Here is an 11471-nt window from a genome sequence, read left to right as displayed (position 1 = left end):
CAAGTCCTGGGCTGTCGCGTACATTACGACCACAAAGGGATGATCGCGCGCTCGTAGGGTTTGGGGCGTGACAACAAACCTTTGAAAAGGCCTTATCGAATCAATCAGATTGGATACATTGCGAATATCCCTGAATACCTGAGGCTTGGTTATGAGAGATAGATTGAGAGATATAAAGTGATTCTCGTATCAACAGATGAAAATGAAAGTCCAATTCATAGATTGAGATAAATCATTTCTAATGAAGGTCTTCCAATTGATGATCTTAAGCATTTCTTGAGAAATTTCAAGTTATTTGCTCAGATACATCCTTTTAAAGAAAGTTTGATTGTCTAAACGCCCTAATACGAGAAATGCGTGTTTTGACATCAAAATGTAAAACATTCAAAATCACATGATTGTTCAAATGGTTTAGGGTCTTTCCTTAAACCCCGACTTTTTAAATAGTTTCAGGTCTTTCCTTAAACCCTGATTTTTCAAATGGTTCCAGGTCTTTTCTTAAACCCCTATTATTCAAATGGTTCTAGGTCTTTCCTTAAACCTCGATTTTTCAAACAAGGTTCGTGGGTTTATCCTTAAACTACAAGGTTAGTGGGTTTATCTTTAAACCACAAGGTTCATGGGATATATCCTTAAACCGTAAGGTTCGTGGGTATATCCTTAAACTACAAGGTTCGTGGGTTTATCCTTAAACCACAAGGTCCAGAAGGTTCGTGGGTTTATCCTTAAACCGCAAGGTTCGTAGGCTTATCCTTAAACCGCAAGGTTCATAGGTTTATACTTAAACCACGTTTTCAAGCCCAGAGTTTTGTCCATCACTATCATCATTCTATACACTCTGAAATAATCAGCAATAAATCTCTCACAGATGAAAATCGTAAATCAGCAAGTAAGTTCCTTCCTCTCCTACAGTCATCAAAAGTTCATCAAAAGCATCAAAGTGAAAAATTGGATTGGGTTAAGAATTTTTAGGCATGATCTTTGATCAATTGTTGTGAAATTTTCATTTGTCTTTTCAATTGAATCGACTAGAACTCAGGTGTCACCCTATCTTTAAGATCAACCTCCAACGAGTTTATTCTCATAGAGGGACAGCTGTTAATACTTGATTTTTAGCCAAATTTTCAACTTAAAAAAATCACAAAATTAGGTTTAGAAACCTTGGCCATGCTTAGGAACTTATTTATAAACAAAAAATAATTTTTCTAGATTTTTCTTTAATTTTTTCTTAATTTCTTCTGGTTAAAAAATATGAGGAAAATCGAGAAAAATACCAAATGAAGTCCAAAAATTTCCAAAAAATAGTCATTAGTTTTATTTTAATTCAAATTCCAACCCTACAGCTTCAATTTTACAAAATTTCAATTGAGGATATGTTTTCCCCAAATTTGGGCAATTTCATATCCTAATTGAACTAAAAAATCCAATTAATCCTTTCTAGACATTTTTAGGCTATAGTGTCTTCATAACAATTGATTTTAGGTACTTGAATTGCATATTGGTTGGTCCAATTTCACAATTTTCTGAAAAATATTAAAAATCCCCAAATTTAATCGGTAATTAGGGATTTTAGGACCCAAATTAGGAATTTCAATCAATTTGAAATTTTTTATCGAAGCTTATACCCTCCCTGAGGATAATCGACCATGGGGAACCTAATTTTGGCCTTAAATTAGCAAAGTTAGGTCATTTAGACCTCCAATTGAGTGAAAACCCGTTTCACCCAAATTCAAATTTGGGGTTTTCGGGTTTAATTGAGACAAAAACTCAAAACGATTACTTATTTTAAAGAAAACTGTGTCGAGGAGCTGAAATTTGATGTCAAAATTGTGAAAACGGGTCAAAATTGTGTTTAATTTGCAATTTAAACCTAACCCGGGTCTGCTGGGTGGGTTGACCCGACTCGACCCGGGTCAACTTTTTCCTCACCTGATTCAAGGACGCATGGGAAAGAGGAAGGGGAGAAGAAAGAAGAGCTGAGTTGGCCCTGCCCATTCACCAACCTAGATATCCCAATTCAACACGTGCAAAACGAAGATAGACAGATACAGATCTCCAGCTGTCGATTCGGATCCATTCTAACTGCTCAGGTAGGAGGTTAGAGGTCGGGAACAGCCCGGGGAAAGAAATAGAAAAGAGGTGAGAGAGAGGGAGAGCGCACAGAAACTGTTTGTGAAAATTTCAAAGAGAGAGAGAGAGAGAACTAGAGAGAGAAAGAGAGAAATCGAGAGCGGGAAAGAGTTGAGGTCCTCCTAGCTGAGTGACCGACGCCATCCCGACGAGAAAGGCGCTCGCGAATCGTCCATTTAGGTGACCTCCTCCTCCATTCACCTGGCAGAAAACTGATCGGGAATGCCTAAAACTCGGCTCCAATCTCCACGTCAGGGACTTTCCTGGCAAAACCAGACCCTGAGGTTGATAGAGTAGGTGCAGGAGGACCAATCCGTAGCCTCCTGCTAGTTCGGAATTTCTATTTGTGTTGCTAGCGACGAAGGTAAATTTCCTTCCCACTCGTATACCAACTGCTTGTTGAAATGCCCGAGTGATCGACCCAATCATTACTTGATTGATTCAGTGATTTCCATTTTGTTTTTGTGATTGTTGAGTCTATATCCATGTTTCTAATCAATTGTTTGGTTGTTCTTTGCGTTTTGGATCATTGTTTTTGCATTTTCATTGAGTCAGCCACATAATCATCTTTGCCCGAACTTCAAAACTTCGCCAGAGCAATCCCTACGATCTAGAGCTATTCAAGTCAGTTTTCTGTTATCTTCTTTTGAAGTTTAAAATGCTTGTGTTGATTGCTAGAACGAATAGGAGGCTTATAACTGGATGTAAATGCTAGATAGTCTTGATTAAGATAGTTTTGGACCTAGGATTTTTAACCTAGAAACCGCCGATCAACTAGCGGAAGGTGGTGGTCCGGTGGTGGCTGGTGGTTAGAATGTGATGGGGTGATGCCTTAGGATCATAAGCAGTGGCCAGAGCACCGGCAAAGGTCACTTAAGATGAGGCCGAAGTCACGGTGAGGAGAAAGAATATTAGGCTAGATGCACATTTGGTGTTCAAGAAAATGCCCAAGAAAAAAAAGGAAGAAACAGCGCCGTTTTGGCACCGTCCTCGTCGGGAATGGCCGGAGACCGGTCAGGCCTGTTCAACACAGTTGCACCGATCTGAACCGGTCCGGTTCATTCCTAGGGAATAAAAAATACAAAAAAATACAAAAAAATGTATAAAAGACTAAAAAATCAGAAAAATTCAGGAAAAAGAAAAAAATTCAGAAAATCATAAAAAACTAGAAATTTCTGAAAATTTGTAGAAATTAGGAAAATTCATAAAAAAATACATAAAAAATCTTAAAAATTTTCAGAAAATTTTAAAAAATTCGTAAAAAGAGTAATATTCAGAAAATTCAAGAAAAATGGAAATTTTAGACTTCTGGAAATAGGAAAATCAAATAAAGATTTTTTCACAAAAAAAATTCAAAAATTCAAAAATTGCCCGATGGCCCAGAACACTTGTGGCCACCATGTTTTATTATTATTATATTAGAATTTTTGGGGATGCACAAGTTGTTCTTTTGGAAAATGTCCTAGTTTAGAGGTTAAAGGGGCTTAACCGCCAAAAGGGGCTAACCTCTAAAAAACACTAAAACCCCTAAAAAAAGCACAACCCAAAAAAATGAACAAGCCTTTAAGGCTTCACTAGACCTTGATCGTTTTGATTGATTTTCTTTTTTTAGGGACGACGTTAGGATTGTTGTTTATGATTTAAATTGATTGTGCGTTTCGTGATTGATTGATTCCTCCTCGTTTAGAATGGTTAGGATTAGCAGATAAATCTAGAGAAATTGCATGCTACGCTAGACACTTCAAATCGAGTTAGGTACCGAAAGTGCGTTAGAGATTTCGACATCGAAGTCATTAACGTAATCAAGTCCCCCTACCCATGATATCTCTGATTCGTAGAATCAAGATGGTTCTCCCCTGTCTCGATTGGTTTCTAATCTACCATTAAAGACTAGTGGCGACTCCAAAATGAAATGTAGACTAAATAGGCCGTATTAGAAACCAAATACCCGTTGTCTCGTGAGGTATGGTCGGGGAGAGACCGTCGTTCATCTAGTAATGAGATACTTTACCATTCATTATGAATAAAAATACCTCCAAGTGCGCTCCCAGGGGCGCGGCACGACAACGCCCACATAGCCACTTGGCATTTCAAGATTGGTCCGGACCACGCCAACGTGGAGGTCCCGGACCACCTAATATTTTCTCCCTCCTAAGAACCCTCCTTTCTAACAAAGGTATAGATAGATTGCGGCAAAATGATACTATAAGTGCCATAAGTTGTGTACGGAGATCACTTTAGTGCCATAACCTTTTTTCGGATCACTTTGGTGCCAACTTTTTTGAAAAACGATCACTTTAGTGCCAATGCTTATATGGCCGCCGGAAATCTGACGTGGCTCTTTTTTTTTATTAATTTCCGATGCTGACACGGCTTGCCGGAAATCTGACGTGGTTCGCCGGAAATCCGACGTGACTCTTTTTTTGGCCGGAATTTTGGCCGGAGTCACTAAAGTGATCTCTTTTCCTCCGACTTGGCACCAAAGTAATCCGTAAAAAAGTTATGGCACCAAAGTGATCTCCGTACACAACTTATGGTACTTATAGTGTCCTTTTGCCGATAGATTGCTATAAATCATGTCAAATCAGTACCAGTCTATTTTTAGGAACTTTAAGATAGGACTTTTTAGCCAATGTGTATTAAATGTGAGTTGTTACCAAGAACTTTCCTTTCATGTATGGTACGGAATTGGTTGTAAATTATGTCATTAGTCTTTAGGAACTCTAGGTAAGACTATATATCTAATGTTATGCTAAATGTCGGTTGTTGTTACCATAGAAATGTCACTTTATAGTTGGTAGGAGGATGAAGTTACCCTAAACATGATATAGGAGCTGCTGGACTCCTTGATTTTAGGAAATCAATTAAGCTTTCAAAGAGCTATTTTCATGTCCAATTTCAAAGGATGTGAATTTAGAATGGTATACACGTATCGTATGAGTCGTGACCATCTAGTTAAGTAAGAAAAAGCTGTCATAACCATCGAAAGTGTTTACATCTAGGAAAATTGATGTGACATTTAAGGGACTTCTTCCGCTAATAATAAGAGTAACTCTAGCCAAACGTATAATATACGGTTTTGGGGGTCATTTCAAAGTGAGTCCTCCTGGTATACTCATGTTAAATATAATTGATACGGCTAATAATTCAATCTCTAAAAATAGTGATTATACATAATGCGAGAAAAATCAGAGCATTAAAAAATTTAAAGTTTTTCATTTATTTATTAACAAGTGCCCTTTTTCTTTTTCTTTAATAATTTAAGTTTCCTATCCCAAAGATCATAGAGTAGCGAAAGATATAATCGGTGGAGCTTGATCGTCCAAACCAACAATTAATTGAAATATGGTTGTTGCAATGTAGATACAGGCCCAAGGATAGATCATTGGGGTATTTTTGAAATATTCAATACCCATTGGCTATATAAAAAGTAGGATTAATACCACAAAAAATTCCAAACTAATACCTCAATTGGTACTCTAACCCAAATCTATTCTCGGTTGACATTTCGTCCAATATCTTGATAAAATACATACGTTTATATCTGACGTGGAAAATCCACATGTGTTGATAAGCATGCACATTGACGAAGGGTAGACATGGGTCAAGGGCATTACTTTTGGATTTTTTGTGAGCAAAAATTTAGTTTGGATAAATATGTCATGAGATTCTGGTTTAATATATTTTGTGAAATGAAAATTGGTTAAGGTAAATATGTCATGGATGTATCACTTTGGTATAGGATAGGGTAAGATGGGATTAGAAATCCTTCAAATATCTTCTGGATTGTAAAAAATCATTTCCCATGTTTGGTGTAATCCAAGATAGAATTCAAAATCTTTGAAAATCTCACTTGCTCATAAAGGTAATACTTTCCGAATCTAGGACAGCATCCTTGACGTAATCTCGCACGACCGAGACTAGCACCATTTTGAGCAATCACCATTTTTGCCAGAGCTCCTCTTCCTCCTTCTCCTTTGAAATCTTCCGATTGTCAGCACAGAGTTTCAAATCTAAATGGAGGATGGGATCGGACGTCGAAACATCATGACAAAATCAGGTGACCACTATTCAGGACCAACGTATGATCGCCCAAAACTTCATGTGTTTTGGTTTTTTTCTTCTTCTTTTTCAAAGCCGACTTTTGTGGTCGATCCATCGATTTATGGTCATTCATTAGCGACAACCGGTTTGGTTCGAAAGTCGTCGGAGGACAATCGGCTGACGGGGATAATGATCGCGTTGGTCAGAGACGATGACGATTGCACGGTGGTCGAGAGTGATAGGTTATTATGGTGGTGGTCCTTGCGCAGTGGCTGGCAAAGCCAGACTCTATCACTCCATCGTTAAAAGGAAATTGTTTTTTTTTTCTTTTTTATCCAATATGGGTTTTATCCTACCCCTAGCTTGGATTTCTTATCTGGCATTTTATCGGAGTATATCTGGTCCAGAAGATGTCGCCAAACACTAAATATGATATTTTGTTATCCTATCTGGACTCAAATCCGGACTACCAAATGTAGTCTAAAGGGAAGATATTAAGAGGTAACCTTTCAATTAAGGGCTTCTCTTGGATCCTTGGTATTCGATTAAGAGGTAACATCATCAAAAGAATGGAGCTTTCGCTCCTATGAGGACCTCCGTGGCCTGTCCCGATCCTTTGGGGTAGGCTCTATGGAAGCGTTCCTTATTTTAATGTGCCGGTGCTCATACAGCTCGCATCCCCAATTCTCCCCGAATCTTTGTCTTCCCCAGGAAAGGGAATATTCTATGGAAGTTTTACATCTCAGTGATCTCGAGATTCGGATAAGGACTGAGATGAAGCCTTTTAGGGACTTGCTTAGATATGACAAAAGAAAATTTAGAAAGAATAAAAGTGAAAAAGAAGGAAGGGAGAGTTGTTAATAGTAAAAGAGAACCGAGTGTAGGGAGAGTTCTTGGAAGGATGACACCGACCCACCTAAGAACTCTCCTTTCTTACAAAGGTTAGATAGATTTCTATAAATCTTGTCAAATCAGTTTACTAGTCTATTTTAAGAACTCCAGGTAGGACTCTTTAACCAATGTGTATTAAATGTCAGTTGTTGTTACCAAAAGAATGTCACTCCGTAGTTGGTAGGAGGATGAAGTCACCGAACACAAGACATAGGAGCGCTGGACTTCTTGATTTGAGAAGTGTTTTTTCGTGAAGAGTTCGTACATGGGTGTTGGCAAAAGGGATAGGGGTGAACTCTATACATATGAAATCTTCACATTTAAAGAAAAAGAGCTCTTTACTCAGAGCCGCCGAAAGATTATTCACTTGTTTTGACCTGATAATATATTAGGAAAAATTATCCAAAGAGTCATAAATCTATTGCACTTTTGTCAATTCAGTCATAAACTTTCAATTTTGCCAATTGAATGCTAAATCTTTTCACGTTTTGCCAATTGAGTCTATCCGATCAATTTTTAGCTGGAAATTGCTGACGTGGATGCCGACCATCCTGCGTGGCACGGTCGGCCTGACATGAATAATTTTTTATAATATATTAATATTTTTTCGAATTTATTTGTGTTATTTTTCTTCTATTTTCTTTTCTTTTCTTTCTTTCTTTCTTTCTTTCTTTTTCTTTTTCTTCTTCCAAATCCGGTTACCCTTGCCAGACTTGGAAGAAGAAAAAGAAAAGGAAAGAAAGAAAAAAAGAAAATAAAAAAGAAAAAAATATCATTAAAAATTATCTACATTAGCACTAGCAATGCCCACGTAGGACTTTTTGAACAATTTTCTAATATACAAAATGAAAATAAAATGAAAAAAAAAGGTCCAAATAACGTTTATTTTCCAGCTTCTCACTATTTCAATGAAGTAAATTTTAAACTTGGGGTGTGTTTGTATTACTGAAGACTTCATGATAAAGGACAACATTTTCCATGAAAATCATTTTCAAGGAAAATAGTTAGTCTTCATTTGTTTGGTGGTTTAGTATAGGAAAAGCGATTTCCTTCTTCGCAGAAAGGGAAGTCGTCTTCCCCCAATCTAAGTTTGTTATTTTTAGTCCATGGAAAACGTTTTTCCGTAAACCGATTAGTTTTCCGTAATCCAAGTATTGGAATGTAAGAAGACAATTTTTCGAAAACAGTTTTCCTTAAAAAAAAAACACACACCTTTGATTTAAATTGGATAATCATAATGGTATAGACGGAGTTCTTTTGTGACATTCTAAATTTCGACCCACTTGGTATTTATGAAGTGCATAATTTCAATAACGTACTTGTAGTAAATCTCGCCCAGACTTAATCACTCTTGGGACACTAACCAGTAGGGAAAGGCTAATTAGGGATCTAGATTCGCGCGACCATAGAACCTGACCATGGATTGACTTTCGACCATAAGGATTGTCGAGGTGATATTTTGGGCTAATATAGACCGATTTAAGGATGGTCATGGATTGATTTGCGAATGCCGTATAATTGGATCGCGGGTGATTCCGCCTCTCCAGAATACGAAATTTGTGAACGATCTCAAACCTATTCCAAACGATCGCGTTCTTTAGAACTAGTGATTGATCCTCACAATTACATGACAATCGAGGTCACCATGGTTCAAGTGAACTTAAACGTGGCTCGATTTAGTATTGACCACGGTCGAATCTACGAATTTTCCCGAAAGCCTTCCGTTAGTTTGAGATACGCTCAAGTTGCGTTTTTTTGGATTTAGCCATTAATTAGAGACCAAGTTTGGGTATCGAAAATTTCGAAAGTCACGACAGAATAATTGGATGATGTTGTTATTAGCGTGGTCAGCCTCGGATTTATCCGGATTCGTCAGAAAATTGAAATTTTGGCAGGAAGTGAAAAATGACCGTTTTGCCCCTGGGACTTTGTGAAGGCCAAGTACAAAATGAGAAGGGCATTTTGGACATTTCCCTACCACTTTAGAAATAAAAAATTTTGGACGATTTTGCCCATACCCTTTTTGTTCAATTCCTATTTTACCTTTGGATATTTTTGGTAGGGATCGATCTGAGCTGTCAATTTTTGGATAAGATTGAATCATGGCCATCGGATGGAAAGTAGAGAGAAGGGCAAGATGGTAATTTCTCCGGGGTAGGCTTAGACTAGCCTTTTTCTTTTCTTTTTATCTCTTTTCTCTCTCTCTTCCTCTCATTGCTAACGCCTACCTCTCTCTCCCCCTTCTCCCGGCCGAGTCCCCCTCTCCCTCACCTCTTGGCCAGTCCCTCCTCTCCTTCTTGCCTTGCGCGCACGGCCAAGCAAGGCCGGTTGCCGCTCGCCCAGCCACCGTCTGCCGTTCAGCGGTCGTGCGTTGCCCCCGCCGCCGCTCGCTGAAGCTGCTGCCTTGCCGAGGCCTTTGCTGCTACTTGTTGGGCTTTTCTTGCTTAGATTAAAGGCAAGTTTCTCTCTAAACTTTGATTAGGGTGATGGGTTGTGGATGGATTGGTTTAGGGGTTGATTGAGGTGATTATAGGTAGATTAGAGGAGATCTTGATCTTTCATTGTGTTCTTGGATATCCTTGTGGCTGTTGGATGGTAGTTTGAGCATTGTGGAGTGAGTTTAGTGGATTGAAATTCGGTGGATATCAACTAAGGATCGGATCTTTGAAATTTGAGGTGAATTTCTGATTCGCGGTTACTGTACCCTCCCGGTTTACTATTTTTGTGGAGACTCTTGGGGGTCGAATCTTGGGTGGTGTTCTTCATGAAAGTTGTTTCTAACAACTTGAAGTTCAACATATTTTAAATTTGAAATTTTTGGAGGTCATTTGGGTTGCACGAAAACCTATTTTCAGACTGTCTTAAAACTGCCCGGAATACTGTTCATCCCGACCTTCTTGTATTTCCGAATTTTTATAAAATTTTTCAGATCTATTTTCAATAAACTTCCTTCACAAAAGTTGTTGAATACTTTTCGTTCTATGACATATAAAAATTTCAAAGCTTTTCAAGGTGATTTTGGTGTTGAAAGAAATGTATTTTGAGGACAAAACAGTCTGTTAGAGCGAACTGATTCTGGTCTGGTATCAAGGGACAAAAAGGCATGGTTGTAGATTGAACCGAAATTCATGTTCTTCATAAGAAATGTTTATCAAGATGTTTTCTATGACATAGTCAAAATTCAGAATTTTTGGAGTTCATTTACTATTTAGTTTGATGGGATTTCGGTCACTGTGTAATCTGCCCAGATTTACCCCAATTCTATGGATGTCCATTTTTATGAGCGGAATGGTGGGGGTGTCGAGGTTGAATAGTTGCTGCCCTCGTGAAACGAATTGATGCTTGAATATGTGATGTATGCGCTGATTCAAGGGCAGTGGGTGATTACCTAATTGTGACCTTGTGCGGGGAAGGGAATGTGGCTGATTCGGCGTGTGTGTGTGCGGATTGATTGGTCTAGTGGCAGAATGGTGCTTATGTACGTGTGTATTGATGTTGAATACTCGATGTCCATGTTGATTGATTGGCTGATTTGTGATGATTGATGTTGTTGAGACCGAGGATGATTTGGTGGTGATCATGTGTTGTGATTGAGTTGACATGCATTATGTGAGCATGTGGTGTGATTAACACGCGAAGTGAATGCATTGCATGGTATGAGTGATCACTAAAAGCCCTGATGCGTTTTACGCGGGGTATAAATAAAATATGGTGTGCAGTGTGCTCGTGTGATCACATAATCCTTAAGGCGTTTTACGCGGGGAATTGAACCCGTTCTGAGGCGTGTTACGCGGGACGATGCTCGGTTATACCGGAAGACCGCCAACCTGATGTGTTTTACGTGGGTTGTGCCGTAAAAAGGAGATGGTGTTGCGCCTGAGGCGTGTTACGCGGGCTAGAGACATTGAGCCTGAGGCGTTTTGACGCGGGCTATAGAAGTGTTGTTCAACCCGATGCGTGTTACGCGGGTTGTGTTATAAAAAGGGAGATGGTGTTGCGCCTGAGGCGTGTTTGTTTACGCGGGCTAAAGACATTGAGCTTGAGGCGTTTTGACGCGGGCTTTAGAAGTGTTGTTGGACCTGAGGCATGTTTACGTGGGTCAGAAATCGATGGCTAGTTTTTGGACATGATGCGTGCTTACGCCGGTCATGAATAATCTGGATATGTATGATGCATAGTGCTTGATTATGAGGTAAAAACTGCTAGGCATGGTATGGGACGTGCCCAAGTGGGTTTTGCCTTATAATCGAGACACGCGCGACTGTGATGCATTGATGCTTGTGAATTCTTATTACGTACTTTGGTTATGTGATATGGTTGATGTATCGTTGTGGCATATACGTGTGTCTAAGCCAGGTAAGAATGCTTGTGATTGTGTTATGGCACGTTTGTTATGGTAGACTTGT

The sequence above is a fragment of the Syzygium oleosum genome, unplaced genomic scaffold, assembly GCF_021117445.2.
Source record: "Syzygium oleosum isolate NSW1041296 unplaced genomic scaffold, Sole_v2.1 Sole_v2.65, whole genome shotgun sequence".
NCBI classification, from domain to species: Eukaryota; Viridiplantae; Streptophyta; class Magnoliopsida; order Myrtales; family Myrtaceae; genus Syzygium; species Syzygium oleosum.
This window is presented reverse-complemented; position numbering follows the sequence as displayed.